This window comes from Uranotaenia lowii, chromosome 2 (assembly GCF_029784155.1).
Source record: "Uranotaenia lowii strain MFRU-FL chromosome 2, ASM2978415v1, whole genome shotgun sequence".
Lineage (NCBI taxonomy): Eukaryota > Metazoa > Arthropoda > Insecta > Diptera > Culicidae > Uranotaenia > Uranotaenia lowii.
In genome coordinates, this window is record NC_073692.1 from 162,584,512 (window position 1) to 162,603,687 (window position 19,176).

The following is a 19,176-nucleotide window of genomic DNA, read 5'->3' on the forward strand; positions in this document are numbered from 1 at the left end:
ATGGAAAAATTTAGAATCAGTTTTTTTTTATTGTTTAGAAAGTTTATTTGTTAAATGAAATATTGAAAGTTTTAATGGATATATGGTTTGTTTATGTAGCTAATTTGTTCAAAATTTTGCGAACGGCTTAGGAAGGTTAAAATGTTGCATTATATCCATATAGTTTCAAGAGTCACGCAATAATGAAAATAAATCATTCCTGAAGCGGGGGAAAATTTTTTTGGGGTGGAAGCTGGGAGGGGGGGGGTACGTAATGGGGGGTGTATGTAGGAAAATAATTAATTGGTTGCCGTTGGTGCTAACCTTGGAGCTAGAGCGGAGTGTTGATACAACAAATGGAAGTGAAAGCGCTAAGCAGTTTGGATTGCTGGGGGTACTGGTCGGATCTCAAGTCGCAGTTGGTCGAAATAAAAATTGTTTTTATATTTAATTTGGTCGGTAAAAAATACAGCTACAGGTAAACTTTAAGTGACATGAGGTAAGATTGGTACGAAGGTAAGATTGCTTTATTAACCAACTATATGCCTTTAAAATATATTTATCAGAACGACCAACCAGTTGCCAGCTGGGCAGATATCTACACGCATGCGGAATACCTGTCGTAGATTCATAACACTGAGAATGTTATGAATTTAATACGGTTGCGAAACTGTTTGCTCGTTCTACAAATAAGACACACACATACACGAAATACATTCATTACATGACAGTTCACACGAAGCCATGGTGTCGGGTATGTGCTAATTTGCATCGAAGATTGGCCGAACTTATAATCTAAAGAATGCAATTTAGCGCATACGTTGGCGAAACTGCGGTGAATCCGTGCACCCATGGTGGATTATCTACATACATACATACATACAGGTACCATTGCTTGGCTAAGGCAATTGCATGCAGCCGATATAAGACCTTACAAATTGAGTCCACCCAGCAAATGTATTTTGTACCAACACACTCTCCAACGGACTGGGCTGCCATGATCCAGGATTTGTCTGTAAAATAAGATTTTATAACATTCATACAGACATTTTTCACAAATTACATGGCACAAATTTACACAGTAACTGCATATATTTAAAGAACATCAACATTTTTAATAGTACTGTATGTTTTTCTACGCAATGAGACTGAATAGTAAGACATTTGAGGACAGGCAGAATCACACTTGCGTTTTGTCAACATGTGTATTCTTATACATGAGGGAACCCTGGCGAAGGATATCGACAGAAAGCAACGCCATGTTGATGCGTGTAATGCCCATTAGACTGGTTCAGCTCATCTATTTAAGTTTTTTTGCGAGCGATAAAAGTTTTTGCAAAAATGTTTTTTTTTTCGGAGATTGACGTTTTGTTATTCTAACATTTTGTTGTTTGGGTTCAAATGTTTGGGAAATGACGTAGAGTAATCCAACTGAAATTAAACTTTTCGACTTTTTTCATTCAAATTGTAATATGTCAAAAACGACAAAACATCTTTTGTTGAAAATTCACTGAGAATTTATAAAAATGCAGCAAACATGAGTCAAGTATCAAAACTTATATGGTAGAAATCAGAATATAAGCGGGTTTGATTTTGTTGAATTTTGAATGACTATATGTACAAAAAATCATATAAACCGATTTTTTATCCAAACTTTTATTGAGATCCAAACCAGAGACTCATGAACTCTTATTTCAAAGATTAAATGATCCATTCATCCAAATTCTCTTGTCATTTTGACCTTCAACGGGAATTTTTTGCATCGTTTTTCCATGCATCGTAAAGATTCAAGAAAAATCGAGGTTTTCGGTCCAGGAATTGAAAGTTTTTCCTCGAGTTGATCCCCATTTAGAGAATTTCTGAAAACTGGAGAAGTTTTAGTTTTAGTTTTCAAGGATCTCTCAGTGACCATTCTGTAGAGCAAAGCGTTTGGTCGTATGTGAGATATTGCAGTTTGAATGCAAGAAGTTTAAAAAGTCTAGTTTTCAAATAATTGATGTATCTCATGTTTCAAACACTTGAGAAAGGTTTAGTGTCATCAGATAATAGAACCAAAAATAATCAAATATGAAATAATTTTGAAGAAACAATGTCATTGGAGTTGAACGTTAGAAATGTGAAAGTTGGGGATATTCTTGCGTGCACTCAAACGTCCATTTAATTATGCATGATACTGTTAGTAAATAATTTGTAAAACACCTAAGCTAAAAAATCCATCAATTCTTTGATCATGCATTATAAGCAATGCTGAATACATTCAAGGAATTTTTTAATATTAAAAGACTTTTTGCACTTATCTCCCAGCGCATCAAGTTCCTAGCTTCAAAATAAACAAAATTACTGTATTGTGTTGTGATTACTTGGAAATCCATTATGTTCATTCTCTATGAGTCCGACTGTGTTCAGCAAAAAATAGTAAAAATGAACCGGTCTAATTCAAATTTTTGCAAAACGCTTACCTATTCCTGTCGCAAAATTACGACGAATTATGGGGCCCGAGTGATTCGATTTCAATCGAATATTGACAAATTTATATAGTTCAGATTAGTTTGAAATCATTTTTCTAATTTTATTTCAACACTTTTCTGTCGAATTTTATGATTTTGATCGTTATATGCATTGACAGGAAGCGATAAAACAAAGAAACACGTTGGGGGGATCACTAAATTCGTTTTACAATATGGCGGAGTGCGTCAATAATTGAATTCACTTCGCGATTTCAATATCAAATTAATTAAGAAATAGTTTTAAAAGTGACAAATTTGTGATAAAAAATGAATTTACAAGCTTAAGTTTATCATGTGAAGTAGCCAATTAAAGTGGAAAGTGATTTTTCGGCTCTAAAGCATGCATTCTTGAAATGCGACGAATCAGAGGGATACGACGGAGGAGGGTACACCTACCCTAGCAGATCGGTCATCGGTGATTCTTTTTCCCACGCTGCACACACGCACTTTTGTTCTGACCACTGCTGATACGTGTGGCAGTAGGGCTAGGTGGGGTAATTATGAACAAAATTTCTTCATTTGGCACACTTACAGCCACCATATGTTTATTTCTTAACATAAATTCTGAAAAGCTGCCAACAATGAAAGTTTCCGTGCTCTTCATCATTCTGTAGAGCAACTTTTTTTTTGTTGGTCGCAACCCACGTCCTTGAGACGTCTGTTCATAATTACCCCGTCTGTTCATATTTACCCCCCTGTCTAGGGGGTAATTATGAACACGGATTACGGACTTGGTATAAAATTTTTGAAAAGTAATAGTATTTATACGTCTCATTTACCCATAGTAAGCAGTGTATGCTGATTTTTTAGTTAAAAAATTATGTTCATAATTACCCCAAACTCTGTTCATAATTACCCCAGACTATGTTCATATTTACCCCGAGACTTGTCCAATATGATTTATATGGTGTCCGAAAATCTCAATTCAACACCAAATAATGAAAACTATAAGCAGTAACAAGAAAATGGGTTGTTTTATAAAAACTCAATCCAATTCATGTATAAAACTTGCAAAATAAACAAATGTAATCAAAATTAAGATGTAAAACAATAGAAAAATAGCTATTTAGTGTTCTTTTTTAATGATATTTTCTAACTTGTGTTTCGAGAGTTTATTTTCTTTGTTGCATTTTTTACGTTTTAGTTGGTTTCTTTTTTCCAATTTTTTATGTCTTTACAGAACATTTTATTTGATAGTACCTCTCCATACGTGTGAAATTTTAGACGAGTTAGGCTACTCGATAGTTTTTACATCCGTTTTAAATGTCCTGCGCAGCTAACATCAAGTCTTCACCAAAATGTCGTGGGCTAGGCTTTTCACGTACGTGCGAGGTATCATTAAATTGAAACCTATACCTACATATACAGGAAATTCGAAAAAAAAAATTAAAAGGGTTGTTTCACAAAAACACTTATTAAAATCTTCTTGGATCAGTGAACAGTTATTTTTTACTATTCTTGTCAGTTCTATATGATCGACAGTTTTGAAAAATATTTACACTTATAAATTTTTTCATCACCTATATGAAATTTCACATAAATAGCTCTATTCTTTAAAAAAATTGAAGTACTATCGAAGCTTTCCTATCAACAAACTGAAAGAGAAAATCTTTAACCAAAAGATGTTCATTTTGCACCAAATTTAAAAAAAAACCGAACAAATGATTTGAAAAAAGTAACAATTTATATTTGCTGTAATTCTAATGTTCTGAATATCAGCACGTTGTCCGAAAATACAGGTTAATTGATCTTTGCTTTGTGGACTTATTCACCAATTAAACTTATCAAAGTTTTTCATATATGTAACTGTTAACTACAGAGATTTAAGGTTCATTATAATGTTAAACTTTGTAACCTCCTACTCGGTTACAACCTGCATTTTATGCATTTCGGTGGCAGTTTTGCCCTGAAAATGATAAAATGTAGATAAATGTACATATTCACGCAGTAAAATTTTGATTTATATAACTTTTAGTTAATCTTTTATTTAGTTGGGCATTCGAGTTTATTTGTTTTGGAAAATAGGAATTTAGCAGGTATTTTCTCAGTGTAGCAGAGTAGGTAGACTCAACTGCTGTAACCTCATTTAGCCGAGACATCATCTGCGACATACGAAATCCGCGCCACATGCGGAAACACCAAGGGGATGACGTGGCCCAATCAGGATCGTCGACATCACCGATTGGTCGTACCGGGGGAGGTGATAAAAGGCCGACGCACCAATGGGCCGGGCTCTTATCCCTTGGGAACGCGAGTCCGCTAAGTGTTGTTCGACCGTTGTGCGCGCTTTGTTTTATCCGCCAACTAACAATCCACCATCCAAGAGTCGTGACAGTTGAGACCTTGGTGGTTGTAACTTTAATAAGTGCAATTTGCAAAAGGCACCGTAGCCAAAAAGGTGCCTAGTGCGTCCCAAGAGGGTCGAAAAGCCGTCCGTCAACATACGGCTGAAGACACCGGCCGTCCGTCAACATACGGCCAAGGACCAACCGTGAAAACTGCGGTTTTCATCTACCATCTCCCTCTCGGAAATAGGCCTGGGTCGACGCAAGTCAAGAGCGTCTGACTGGCCCTTCTGAGGGAATCCGAGGCCGAGAAAGAAGCCCTGACAGCACGCCAGGTTATTGGTATCCCCGGCGAAACTCCAAGATCCAGACACGTGGTACCACGGCAGCGAGATCCAGCAGGTGTCCGGCAGCATCGACGGGTCCAGAAGCAGCAAGCAGTGAGTCAGAAAGTGTTATTATTAAATAAATAAAATCCATCCTTCCTTTAGATTCTGTTAACTAAATTTTGTTAGATTCTTGAACAATTTTAATATACCCCTTTTGCTGCCCCATAAATATTTGTGTCATTTTATTGCGTACACCGAAAGGAAGAAATACGGGTTATAACTGGGTGGGAGGAAGCGAATATCGAACAGGTGAGTGAGTATTTCCCTAACTACGACGAGCCGACCCTGAGATTGGCTGGAGTCCTGAGCTAGCCAAAGGCACAGTTATGAATAAAAGCTCGATCAGCTAACCTTTTGTTAACAAACAGTGAATTTAATTTTTAGTAAAATTAAACATTTCTTCAAGTCTGGTTTATAACCTTGTAATTTATCAATTACCAAAAATTGATGGTTTTGGAAGCACGTAAAACCTGTATTCGGTATTAGAGAACTATTCATAGGATACAGGTTTTCGGTTTTGGTATAACCGGACTTTTGACTGCCTTTTTTTCTATCAACGAAAAGCAAGTTTTTGTCGCAGTTTGTTTAAACAAAATTTAGACTTGTTTTTCAAAATTTCTGTTTTATTCACTTTTTTCCACTTTTAAAATTATATTTTCATTTTAAATAAAATGGGTTCATAAGTTTTTTCAAAGACTGAAAAGAACTAGCATAGCTTTTTTTCAAAATCCGAATCTCAATTTTGGAAAAAAAAATCAATTTCTCAAAAATTCAAAACTTAACACATTGCAGACCTAATTTAATTTAATTTAATTTAATTATGAAATTTAGGCCGGAACAAATATCAATTTCTTCTTTTGTCATACACCCCCCCTTCTCCCACCCCTCCGAAATTTCAAAAACCCAAAGGGGGAAATAAATGAAGTTTGAAATAATTTATGAGAATTTCGAAAAATAATTCCAATATCTCAAAGATTACAAGTCCAAAAAACAAATTTAAGAAGATGGGAGTTATTCCATATTTTGTTTTCTCGATTTGATTGAACGATTGAATTATTCGATAAAAAATTACTTGATGTTAAGATTTTGTGCTATGATATAGTAGCAATTTAGTTGAATACAAGCTTCCGTGCAATTTATTCCAATTTATTTGTTTTTCGCATTTTTTTTACTGTCCCCCTCCTCGCGATGTTCCAACTTCCAGTGACAAAAGAAGGATTTGAAATTTGTTCTGGCCTTATTGAATTTGGTCCAGTGGGTTCTGCCGAATGTTGGTGTTTCCCGGCTAAGATTTCTTCACGGTCGTTAATGTGTTAAGATCCTATAGAAGAGGGTGGAGGGGGGAGTAGTTTCTAAAGAAATTTCTTACAAGGGGAGGAGGGGGAAAGGGGTCTGGAAATGCTTGGGTAATTAGTGAATGGCCCTCTTAGTTGATGAATAAATCATTTGATCATTAAAAAGCATTAGAAAGGTCAGGAAATGCATAAGAAGATGTGTTCATAATTACCCCATAGGACGCAAACTATGGGGTAAATATGAACACTCATCTGTGAATCAGTGCGAATAATTTTTTTCAAAATTTCTTCAAAATCCAGACAGAGCATCTAAAACTGGTTGTAAAACATGTGATAACAACATTCTAGCTGGATTACCTATAATCAGATATTCAAAACATTAAACATTGTCCGAAACGATTTCCGTTTCACGAGGTAATGGTTTTTTTAAACATCTGAAATGATATCACTATGATTTGAAAACAGATCGGAAACACCTTACAGCTATCAATCGGATGTTAAACTACCACTTTTGGAACTTTTTGTTTTAATTCATCCCCCACAGCAGCGCGTATGGCACTTGTTCGGAATTACCCCGTGTTCATAATTACCCCACTTGACCCTAATTGATGCTGCTTGTAGCTGAGGTTGTTATTTCTGCAGCTGAGGTGATCGTCGCTTGGCTCGCGCTGCTGATGTTTTGGCGCGAACAGTAGGAAAGAAGCAATTGAGCAATTTGTCGAGTTTGGAATCCGGCGCGTGGCATCATGGCGGCACCGGTACAGAACACAGTGAATAATCAAGAGAAGGTGATATGAACCGAAGCCAAGGGTTAACTTGAGGTAGGGAGAGATTTTTTGCTTATTTTGCGATTTTTTGGAAGCTGAATTAAGAGGCCGCTGGAAGCTGAATAGAAGATCATTAAGACTTGTTTTAGAACTTGAATGTATCAATAAGAACTTAAATTTCGAGCTGCAATGAACGTACTTCATATCAATGATGGGGCTGAGTAAGCGTTTTTGTACCTGTTTTATGGGACTTTTGGTTGCTTGGGCTGTGACTTCAAATTATCTGTCTCGAAATACTCTTAAATTGTTGCGTATTCAGATTGGAAAACTAGCCTCCCAAATTTAGCTTCAAATTAAATTGAAACAGTGAAAGCCTGTATTGAGAATCCAGTAAAAAAATCTTTTTGGAAAAATCTTCTGATTTTTAACTTTAAATAAGCTCATCAATTCCTTAACGAAGTTTTGTTTTGATGAAAATTACGAAAATCAATTAAAGTGTCGATTATAAAGTTTCATTAACTCGGTTTTGAATTTAGCTTTGTGACAAAGAAACTAACAAACTAAAAATTTTGTGTTGTCGAACAACATTAGACTTCAATGCCTTTCGATCAGCATTTGAGGATAAAAAATACGCTTTTCACAAGTAATCACTCAACATACTCTAACGACTGACGTTTAGATTACTATCTTTTACTCATTTGTAGAAGTACCTAAGTCTCCAGTTGTTTCGTGAATCGTGACTGGCCACGGTCATGTCACTCTGACAGATTGAATGATTCTCCAGAATTGTACAATTATCCAATCCTATTCCGGTTCATCATGTTCTTTTCCACGAAAATAGCTCCTAAGTAAAGCTAAACATATGACTTCAGCAAGAATGTCGAAGTTCAGATTACATTTTAACAAAACAGATCACTGGATTCGTTTCAATTTTAGCGAAAAGAATGCGAAAATCTAAAACACCGCAATTTAACTCGCTCATTGAGTTTATTCAAGATATTTTAATGTTGAGCCAGGTTTTGTGCTTCTGCTTAGTGAAATGGAACAAAACCGAGGAACGATTCGAATATTTGGAGTGGAGAAATGTGATTGTGTTCGGAAATTTTGCGTTCATCATGACTCTACATTTACTTTACATATCGTATGTGGGAGGAAATTTCGCCAAAAAGTTAGAAACCGATGGAACGACGATTGCTGTTTTCGTGATACTAGATAGCCATCTCTATTTTGTGAACTGTTATATTCCTGTTCTGAATGCATTCTTTTGCAGAAAGAGTATACTGAAATTACTTACAGCTTTAGAGCGAATGTTTAAAATGGCCTATGTGAACAAAGTTTCTAGTAATACCGGGAATGTTGAAAATTTATCTCGACGACTCCTTAAGTTGAGTTTCGGTTATACGGTGATATTTATTTTAAGTTATCAAATATTATGGGCAACTTTAACCAGGGATTTCTCGGAAGTTCATGTTCAATTTATATTCATTATCGTTGTGTTGTTTAACGATGTCTTCTTTATACTTACTATCAATCTACTTCAGCTTATTGGTGATTTGTGTTTTTCTGCTAAACGTTTAGATTCAGAAACGAACGCCACTGACTATGCGGAGCTTTACTTCGGTAGCATGAGTTTGGTGACAGTGTTTTCTAAATACTTTGGTGTACCATTTTTATGCAACTCTCTGGTAGCTTTCAGTCAGGGTATCATACACTTGTTTTATTGGTACGTGTTTATAAACAGCGAACGGGTCGATTTGTTAAGATTTGTTTTGAAAACTGTTTCCTCCATTTTATGGTTTGTACCTCTTGTGATAAAAATTAGTGTCACAGTCATCATGGCAGAAAAAATAAGCTCGCAGGTAAGGCTCACGTATTCGACTGGATTTTGAAATGCGTTCGAAATATTTCAAACTCATATCCATTACAAATTGAATAAGATACATGATTTCTAAATATATTTATTAATCATCTCTGACTAGACAAGTCTTAGAAAAACTGCAAAACACTGATTTCATTCAATGACCCCTGATTGAGAAAACTACTACTACTGGCCATTTGGCCACGACCACTAACCAACTTCCATTTGCCCAAAGTATCTCAATAACCTTCGTTCTGAGACTGAACGAAATTTTACTTATTCATGTAGAACGAACGATGTGTTTCGGACTCGAAACTTTTGGGGCTAAATTTGTTTCTTGGCTTAGATAGCATTGCAAACTCCAGCTCGTTTGATTCCTAGAACTCATTCAATGAGACTCAAATTTGTATTAGATTTACTTAATAAAATATGCAAAATTTACTTTTTTGTTTGTAACTTCTCTGGGTACCTGTATACATTGAATTTGAAATGTAATCACAAATAAGTTTTTGAATTTTGCAAGGGGTACGTAAAGGGTGATACGATCGAAAATTGGTCAAGGGAAAACGCGTGTAAATCGGTGAAATCGTTTAAATCGTTATAAGAAATCAAATTAAATTTCTTTTTCAAGTTTAATTAGAATAAAATACAGGAAAATTATTCAGTTAGGCTTCAGCTTTTCCAAATCCGAATTGCCGGGCCTTACGCTTAACTTCTGCCATCAGATTTTATACAGTCACCTTGTCCACCTTCTTCGCCGCAAAAAGCTAGTTTGCCTTGAACTGCTGCTCGTCCTTAGCAGTTTTTTTAGGTTCCGCTTGACAAAAGCCCAGTATTTCTCAATTGGGCGGAGCTCTGGCGTGTTGAGAGGGTTATTGTCCTTGGGAACCACCTGCACGTTGTTGGCGGCGTACCACTCCATGGCCTTTTTACCGTAATGGCAAGATTCCAAATCCGGCCAAAACAGTACGGAACAACCGTGTTTCTTCTGAAAAGGCAGCAGACGTTTATTCAAACACTCATTCGCGTAAATTTCTTGGTTGACAGTCCCGGAAGCTATGAAAATGCTGCTTTTCAAGCCACAGGTACAGATGGCTTGCCAAACCAGATATTTCTTCGCGAACTTTGACAGTTTAATGTGCTTGAAAATATCTGCTACCTTTCCCCTTCCTTTTGCCGTATAAAACTCCTGTCCCGGAAGCTGCTTGTACTCGGCTTTGATGTAGGTTTTGTCGTCCATTACCACGCAGTCAAGCTTCGTCAGCATCGACGTGTACAGCCTCCGGGATCGTGCTTTGGCCGTCGTATTTTGTTTATCATCGCGATTTGGAGTCACTACCTTCTTGTAAGTCGATAGTCCGGCTCGTTTTTTGGCTCGATGCACGGTTGTAGACGATGCACCCAGCACCCAGCGGCATCTCGGAGAGAGAGGTTAGGGTTTCGCTTGAAACTACCGGCAACTCTTTTGTCGTCTCAGCGGCTTTCGGTTTTCGATTTTCTCCCGATCCAGACGTCCTGGCTTTCAACAAACGTTCCCCAAACACTTTAATGGTTGGCAAGTTTTAGCGATTTTGCCAGCTTTGCGTGCGAGTAGCTCGGATTTTCGCGATGTGCGAGCCAAATTTTGATACGCTGCTTTTCTTCCTTGTACGGCATTTTGACAACTGAAGAGTGAGTTCCAAAATCAAAGTAGGAACAACATTCTACACACACACCTTCAAAATGAGGGGTGTTCAGGTTTTTTAAAAGCAACATTGAAAGAAATACGTCAAGTTGATATTGACCAAATTTTGACCGTATCACCCTTTACATGGAAATCGTATAGCGTGATTGAGAGTACGCACACAATATTACCGCTAGCATTTTATGATTCAATTTGATTTGATGAACATGTCAACCTTCTTGATATGCCATATCAATCGGTTTGTATACCATGTGACTTTTTTAACGTGAACGATGTCAAAAATCATTGAACTTAGTGTATGCTTGAAAATGTACGTTCAACAAGCACTGAAACAGACCCTTGCAGTAAACAGATGGTTGGCTTATTGCCCGGTAGAATGGAACCATTCCAGCAAAAAATTCGAGCCTTCAAAATTGGCAAATTTATTATTTGTAATGAATGTCGCATTTTTGATAGTTGCCAATATTTTTCATATTCACTACCAGATTAAAAGCATAACTTATCGGTTGGTACAAGATGGAACATTGTATAGTGCGGCTGTTGTGATCGATAGTTTTCTAAATTTTGCCTATCATTATTTGCTGGTGTTGAATGGAAGATACAATAAGGATAATATGTCAAAACTCCTGAATTCCTTAAACAGTTCGACTTGCTTAGCTACACTCAAATATGGTGAACCTCATTTCGGGGTTTTAAGAAGAAAGGCCGATCAGTTAATGATTCTGAGTGTCAGCTACGCCTTGCTCGTTGTAATGGGAGCTCAAGTGTATGTGGCATTTTGTATCCGCGATTGGAAGTTTGTTTGTGAAAATTTGTGTTTCATAATCATGGAAATTCAAAACGATCAGTATTTCATTCTGTTTAACAGCATTGTTGCCATCATGAAAAGTGAAACGGATAGATTCAGGAGGAATATTAAAAACAGTTCTTCAGACTTCTGCCTGGCTCTGAATTTGTACCACAATCAGATGAAGCTGTTGCAACGTTTTGCCAAAGCTTTTGTTCTACCGATCATGATAGCCATTTTGGTGCTCATTTTCGAGGGAACATTTCAAATATTCCAGTTCATTTACGTATACGATTATGGAGAGTTATCTTCGAATGAAATTTGGTTCGAGAGTTTTATGTATGGCACTTGGATGTTTCCAATATGTTTGAGGATATTTGGAACTATTTCACTGATCAATACTACAAACGCAAAGGTAAGACTTTTTCGGAAATATTGATTGTATTTTTTTTATTAAATTTATTTTTGCAACAAAAATTTGCTTATAAGACGTGTAAATAAGTTTCCAGTGTGTTTTTAAAAGATGACTTCACCACGCCAGCTGTCATTTGAGTGTCCGTTGAGACATCAGTCTTTTACAAGTAAAAAATCTCCATATTTATGATACATTTTTGCTTACCCCGAAGATCTGGCAACCCTAAATTAACATTTTCAAAATGCACACAAAACAAAGTAAAATTATCTGAACTATTCAACACTCTTAAGTGAATGAGCCCTTTGTATTGAAATTTCATTTGCATAGCATATTTTTGGAATTAAATCATAACAATACGTCTTCTTCTAAAAAATTTTTTGCATATTTCCATACAAAACTAAAACCCGCCTAGTTACCTCAATCCCAATATTGGTGACCCCAGCAAACATGAAATTGCAATAAAAATGATAACTCAAGTAATTGAAAACGTTATTGTGAATCGTAATTCCAACTAACGCAAGTAAAAGGTCGTAAAAATCGTTACTCGAACTCGGAATAAATGGTTTGAATCAGATATGATAAAAAGTCCGCCATGCTTGCAGATTTTGAAGACGATTTCGTTCCATTTTTTCTCCCGCGTGAGACAAATGAGAGAACAGCTTTGAAGTTCTCTCTGCGACCAGCAGTGCAACCAGATTGATAAAAATCAGATGGAGTATTTGCAAGAATTGCCCAATGATAGAAGCAGCAAATATTGTCGCTGGCAACGGTTTGCATGCGCTGAGTGAAAAAACTTGTACTCTCTTGCATTCTTACTACACCCATAGAAGAGGTTGCAAAAATCCAATGCCTATTTAGCATATCTCTGTGCCGATAATGCGCTGAAATGTGCACTGTGCCGAAAACGGTATGTTTGAAAAACCGTAACTGGCATAAGGACTCGGCTCCAAACCAAAATGATGACCACTACATTCAAGCAAAACAAGAAAAACATTCTATGGGATTTCCTTCCTATTGGATAATTCATCCCAGAAACAAGAAAATAAAAATTAAAACTACAGCTCCGTAGTGAGAATCGAACTCAAATTACCAATCAAAGCGTCTTGCCAGTCCGGCAGTTTAGCCAGTGTATTATTCACGCTTCATGTAGGTTGAGGGATATTTGTCATAGGCTTTCTGTCACCGATCAATCACAAAAAAAAACGCACAACGGCGGCTTCCCGGCGTTTGGCCTTCTTTCAATGCATTCCTTTGTCTTGGGATGGAAACGGGAAAGGGAACGGGAGTGAAGGAACGGGAAACCAATTGAATGAGAACTGTGCTTTGCTTACTGCCTGCTATTACATACACACGCTACATATACACAGCTGCTAAAGCCGGGCAGCTTGGCCGATGCACTATGGGGTTTGAGGCGGCAAAAAGTCAAAAACTGAACTTTATCGGATCGCTTTTTTATTTTTACTAGTTAATAACTTAATATTTAACTAAGATATTCCCAGTTTTTTAACTCATTATCTTGAATACTGAACGCACCACAGACATCAGACTTTGAAAAATTGAAAAATTTATATGATGAAGAAAAAATTTTAAATCACATATGTTTCTATGGAAATCATTATTTTTTTCTTAAATTCAAAGTACACCATATGAAAGCTTATATTAAAAGCTATCATTTGAACCATTCAAAATTTTTACATTCTAAATTGATCTATGATAAAAATGAGTAAATAATTATTTTTTTCAAAAATCAAAAACTTTAAAGGCTTGCCAAAAAAAAATCCCCGCATTTCCCCATACTCTATTCACTATCAAGATCTATTTTCAAGTCCTAAAAATACAATGAAAGAGATTCCAGGCACCTTAAAGCACCGTTTTTTGAGTTATAGTGAAATAAAGCTGAAAATATCATGCAAATGGGTAATTTTTACCCATTAATGAGTAAAAATTCAACAAAGTTTACGTTGGTTTGTCAAAAAAAATGTTTCTCTTGATTGATCAATCATTTCACACATTTTTCTCTTGAGTTTCATGAAATGTCTTGATGTTATTTATCATTTAATGATCAATTAGTCCAAAACCTGGTTTTCAAAAGAAATAAAAAGTAGGGTCAAGAATAACACCAAGCATCGTACTTTTAAAGCTATTTATGCAAAATTCTTGTTAGAATTTATTTTAAGTTAGTTAAAATAGTAATTTTCATACAAAATTTTCAAAAATAACAAAATAGTTCAAAACACCTAATCATACTTTTTGCCGCCTCATTGTATGGAGCTGCCCCATAGTGCGATGGTTGTTTGCCGGTGAATCGAAGGAATGTTTTTGTTGTTGCTTTTGCTACATACACACGCACAGCTTAGCCGTGGTTGTTTGCCGGTAGATTGAATTGAAGCAATGTTTTTTTTGTTGCTTTTACTGCATACACACGCACAGCTTGGCCGTGGTTGTTTGCCGGTTGATTGAAGGGATTGAATTAGAAGGATGTTTTTGTTGTTGCTTTAGCTACATTCACACGCACAGTGCTCGGTTCGCTGGCTGCCTGGTGTTGCTCGGTATTTATTTCTATCCTTATTCGTCTTGTGATGCGATAGGGAGGGAGGTGAATTCGTTTTTATTTTGTTTCTTTGAGACATACGCAATTCGGGTCACTTGGGAGGTTAATGCCGGTGGGAGCAAATCGAATCAGCACCGGTCGCGTTTTCTTCTTGTACCAATGATGCCTTGTACCAATGATGCCGCCATTGGCACAGAGGCTGAATTGTGGGTGTATGTATGTATATTGCCTCCACTTTGGTGGGTAAATGCTGTTTTTTTTGAGTTTTATACGATCATTTTATAATGTAATGAAACGTATAACAAAGTTGTTGAGAAATAAACCTACAAAAATGTTTGCTGGGACATGTTTTAAATTTAAAATTTTGAAAAAGATTTTGTAAAACAGCATCTGTTCATATCATCTGGTTGAAAAAATTGACTTAAGAACATGAGGGACTAAAGATGAAAGAAACAGAAGGAAATTGAATTAATCGCTTTTGTATTTTTATCAAAACCCCCAACAGAATATTCGGCCGAATATTTGTTCGGGATGAAGGGATCTCTTCTTACAAGGGCATCCAGGAATACTTCCCACCGTTCGTTCCAGCACAAGATGGTGGCGTTCCATAACATGACCCACCGAATGAACTTCATTCCTCTCTCAAATGAAGGGAGAGTAAAGGGGCTTCAAAATATTATCAAAACGGCTAATGAAAATGGATACCAAAGTAGATCCATTCAAGCCATCCTAAGAAAAAAATAACGATTGCTTCAACGGAAAAATCTCACACCTGTACACGGAAAATAATAAAAAGGTAAAATTTACCGAGATAAAAAGGTGAACGCTCGGGAAAGCCAAAAAGGTAATTTCTACCTCTTCGAGGTGAAACTCACCTCACAGCGAGGTAAAATTTACCTGAATCGAAGTTGGGAAAAAGGTATAATTCACCGAGAAAAAAGGTGAATTCAAAAATTCTTACCTCGTAGCGAGATGAAGTTCACCTGAATTGAGCTGGATAAAAACGTATAATTCACCTAGAATATAAGGTAAATGCAAATAAGGTAAAACATACCTCGTAGTGAGGTGAAGTTGACCTGGATTGAGCTAAACAAAACGGTACAATTCATCTCGAAAAAAGTAACTATTTGCCGAATCCGTTTATTGAGGTTAAGCCAAAGCGGTTTTGTCGTTCAGAAGGGAAGTGTTTCTTCGTGCCCAGTATGAGAAAATCGGAATAGAATGGTAAGTATTTTTTTAGATATAATTTAGTAGTGCTGATTCTCGTCATAATACTTTGCTTATGATTCAGATCGGCCCAGCTTCGAGGTGTATTCCACGTCATCCTCCAGATATCATTCCGGCCGCGCCTCACCGGATTTGTCGAACGGAGAATGGCGTGAAAGTGTTGACGCTGTGCAGGATGATTCAGTGGCCATTATGGCGCGGAAGAACGCGAAGCCGGATGACCACGAGCCTGGCAAAAAAGGACTTACCTCAATATATTTTTCAAACATGGTGATACATTTCAAAAATAAATAATTGGTTAATATCCCTATTTATTTCAAATAAATATACATTTTTGAATAAATTTTGTTTTTATTTTTATTGAAGAAACCAATCAAACCAACTAGCATTTACCATTTATATTAGTGAATGGGAAAACGGTATTATTTACTATTTTGCTAGGTGAATGCGAAAAAGGTAAAATTTACCTTTTTGCTAGGTGAATTGAAAAAAGGTGAAATCTACCTTTTTGCTAGGTAAATGAAAAAAAGGTCAAATTCATCTCGAAAGAGGGGTGGAAAAAAATCACCTCGCAAAAAGGTAAATTTTACCTTTTTTTATTTTCCGTTTAACTCCCATTCAGAAGGTGTTCCAACGATGATTCAAGGAGTTCAACAGTGTCAACACACTTGACTTGCGACAAAAGTTGACAAAGTTTGTTATTTAACTAGTGTTTACTAGTTCAAATAATCAACTGAAATCCATCTTAGGCTCGACTAAAGATCCAGTAGATATCCTTCATGGATTTTGTGTGTTCCAGTCGTTACTGGAACACATGGCTATAGCTACATCTGATTCAATGAAGAAAATCTTTCCTTCACAGAATCCTAGATCTATAGTAGCATTACACATGTGTGAATCTAGTAACTCTATTGATCGAGAAAATGTTTCGCTGATTCGGTCTTTGAATAGCATTTCGCTTAAATTGGATGTTGTTGAAAGCATTGAAGTTTTCAATAAAAAATCAGATAATCTCATGGTTGCTAAAATTCCTAGGTAAAAAGAAATACAATTATTTACCTGACAATACTCAGAAACGGAAAATTTTCTTTAGATAAATTATAAATTGACACAAAAACCATAAACAGGCTCGATTCCACAGAAGAAATAGGAAGATACTGGGGCTTATTCTGCGACGCGAGTGACGTGACTCACGAAATTGCATGTCGTGTTGCTGGCTTAAACAGCCTCTCTAGTCTCGAGATTTTCGTTCGGATGAGCTGAGATAGGTCCTCAGAACGAATCGATACACAAATTTCTTTGCAGAAGCGTTTCCTGGAGTCAGGACGAAGAAGTGAAATTTCGTGAGTCACGTCACTCGCATCGCAGAATAAGCCCCACTTATTAGAATTAATTAACAATCTTTAATCCCATTATGTTCCAAAGACTTATTTTGAAAAATTCAGAAACAATGGTAAGTCTATATCGCCAACCATAGAAACCGTCTATACGCACATCTATATTCAAATATCCAAGGAAAGGGTTGTGTTAGTAGGGGAAAGGATCAATCCATTTTGGTGAATGGATGAAATGGAATGGTGAATGGATGGATTTGGAAAAAAAATCAATTTTCCCATAAAATCCAAAAAGTTTAAATTTACTCATGTACTTACTTACTTAATGTTCCTGCGCTGATCTTCCGGTGCATAGGGCCGTGGTAAAAGACCTCCTCTGTTGACGATCCGGAGCCAGCGTCTTCACATCGTCCCAGTCAAGATTCTCGTCGACAGTTCGGATTTCGTCGGCTAGGCTTCGCCGCCACGAGTTTCTGGGTCTGTCTCTTCTTCGATGTCCTTCTGGATTCCATTCTAGCGCCTCTCTGCAAATCTCGTTTTCATCTCTTCGCAGCGTGTCCCAATCCATCTCCACTTACGTTCCCAAATCTCGATTTCTAGCGCCCTTTGATGACACCGGCGATGTAGTTCCTCATTCGAGATCCAGTTACCAGGCCAGCGCAGATGATATTTCACAGGCAGCGGTTTACAAATACTTGCAGTTTTCGCGTCGTTACCATGTGCACCAAGTTTCGGACCCGTACAGCAATACGGATTTGACATTTGTGTTGAAGATTTGGATTTTCGTTCGTAGAGAGATCTGGCGTGACCGCCAGATGTTTCGGAGACTCGCAAACGCAAATCGAGCCTTTCTGATCCGGGTTTCGATGTCTTTCCTGGTATCACTATCAGGCGTTATCTGGCTACCAAGATACTGGAAGCACTCCACTCTCTTAACCTGTTGCTCGGCTACCATGAAACTGGAGGGATTTCCTGTGTTAATCTCCATCGACTTGGGCTTTCCGACATTGACTTTGAGACCTGCTGCCTTGGAACTTTCGGTGAGGTCGTCGAGTTTGCTCTGCATATCCGGTTGTGTTTGGGCGAGCAAAACAATATCGTCAGCCAGGTCAAGGTCGTTCAGTTGCTCCATTGTTGAAGGATTCCACGGCAATCCTCGGTTCGGTGCATAGTCGATTGATCCAGCCAGAATCTCATCCATTACGATTAGAAAAAGTAGCGGTGATAAGATGCATTCCTGTCTCACTCCAGCAGAACCAATCCCGGGGTTCGGACAAGACATCGTCGTGCAACCCCATGCACGAAAATGCCTTCGATGAGATGGACTAGTTTCTCTGGTACTCCTCGTCGCCTTAGAGCCACCCAGATATTTTCATGGTTAAGTCGGTCGTCAGCTTTTTCGAAATCAACGAACACCAGCAGAAGAGGGTCCTGGTATTCGTTGATTTGTTCTAGTATGATTTGTGGCGTTGTGATGTGGTCAACACATGGTCGTCCTGATCGAAATCCAGCATGTTGCCGTCGGAGTGTAGCGTCGATTTTCTCCTGGATCCTGTTCCGGAACACTTTGCAGAGTACTTTGAGGGTTGTAGAGATCAACGTTATGCCTCGCCAGTTACCGCACTCTGCCAGGTCTCTTTTCTTCGGGACCTTTACGAGTTTACCCTCCATCCAGTCGGCCGGGAATGTTGCAGTATCCCAGATGTCAGCGAAAAGCCGGTGCAACATTTGTGCTGACAGGGCAGGGTCGGCTTTCAGCATTTCAGCAGGGATGCAATCGATCCCAAGTGCTTTGTTTGATTTCATGTTTTTGATTGCCGCTTCTATTTCAGCCAGCGAGGGTGCTTCCGAGTTGACGCCATTTATGCGACTCACTGATGGCGCTTCGAGCTGCGGATTCTGTTGGCCATCGCTATTCGTGACTCGGAAGAGTTGTTCGAAGTGCTCAGTCCATCGTTTTAGCTGATCTGTTCGATCGGTCAATAACTGACTTGCTCGGTCTTTCAGCGGCATTCTTGCATTAGTCCTTGCACCACTGAGGCGGCGAGAAATGTCATAAAGTAATCGGATATCTCCATTGGCGGCGGCTCTTTCTCCC

At 37.6% G+C, this 19,176-nt stretch overlaps 1 protein-coding gene across 1 annotated transcript in view; it reads left to right on the top strand.

Moving 5' to 3' along the window:
- The first annotated feature begins 7,155 nt into the window (after window positions 1–7,155).
- LOC129743455 (gustatory receptor 68a-like) overlaps window positions 7,156–19,176 on the top strand; it is a 90,701-nt gene continuing 78,680 nt past the window's right edge. The window contains exon 1 of the mRNA XM_055735491.1: window positions 7,156–7,276. The gene's annotated coding sequence lies outside the window, so the exon portion shown is untranslated. The remainder of the gene's footprint in view (window positions 7,277–19,176) is intronic.